This window comes from Austrofundulus limnaeus, unplaced genomic scaffold (assembly GCF_001266775.1).
Source record: "Austrofundulus limnaeus strain Quisiro unplaced genomic scaffold, Austrofundulus_limnaeus-1.0 Scaffold314, whole genome shotgun sequence".
Lineage (NCBI taxonomy): Eukaryota > Metazoa > Chordata > Actinopteri > Cyprinodontiformes > Rivulidae > Austrofundulus > Austrofundulus limnaeus.
In genome coordinates, this window is record NW_013952716.1 from 25,117 (window position 1) to 26,347 (window position 1,231).

Genomic DNA, 1,231 nt, shown 5'->3' on the forward strand with positions numbered 1-1,231 from the left:
TTATTATTTGGTCCTCGTTCAGAATTCAAAATTAGACATTTTTAAATTACTTAAAGATCCTTAATGCAAAGTAGGCCTATGACAGAAGCAAACAGGAAACCGTGTACTCTGAACTGTCTATAGTTTGTCAGATATATTAATATGTAATACTGAAATGTGCACTCAAGGTAAACACAGCCTGAATCTGCTGAAAACCACATGGAAGCTTGAGTCACGTGACTGACCTATATTGGGCTGGTTGCAATGATTGACTGGCGTCTGCGGTATGAGCGCAACGCCATATTGGAAGGGGCAGGCTGTCAGTTTAAATTTACTATGGCTAGATTATTATGTAGTATTGCATTTAAATATTAGCTTTTAATTGGTTGGCTTCTGCCTATTAGAAACATCATTCATTGCAGTYGTATGTATCTTGGCAACATGTTTTGCCTGGTATGATAATAGTTACTCACAAACATTTTTATCAAATCAAAAATAATGGTTATTAGTAGCAAACTGAGTTTCATTGATGTGCTGACCTAAATTTAACATGCCATGATTACCACACTCAGCTTAAACAGCTAACAGCACTGTCTGTTGAGTTGTCCTCGCCCTGAACAATATGGCCGCTCTCTTCGACCATGAAAAGTCACCTGATAGTGCCTCTAGTCAATAACACACATGGGCTAGTTGTAGTTYATGGTGGGCACAACTAACATAAATGTTAGCTTCACTAACTCATAATTCAGTAACTAAAAACAGAGCTTCGCTAACTCTAAACAGCTAAATAAGCACAAATTATTGGAGGCTAACAACAGCTAATTGCTAACCGCAAAGACAAATGTCAGTCTGCATCACATCTTCGTCTCCTTCTAGCTGAAGAYTTGTGAGACTGACAAACCTGTCGATGATAGGTTGTTAACTGTTAGTAGACTTAAAGTTTGCAAAAGCTAATTCAGTGGAAACTAATTGGACCACTAAAAGTTTTCAAAGTTAGTGAAAAGCTAAATTGCGAAATGGAAAATTAGTTACTATTAGCTGATTAGCAGGGGAACGATAAAGTCCTCAGAGCTGAATGTTTTTTTTACACTACATAAACTTTGTTATTTCCGTAAAATCCCTAACCAGTGTATGTGTAATTATCTTATGAAGCCAAAGGAAGACACGTAAAGAATAAATTATGCCAGTTCGGATAGTAGACGTTTCGGTACCACTTTACAATATGGCTCTCCTTATAGATGCTTATAAAGAG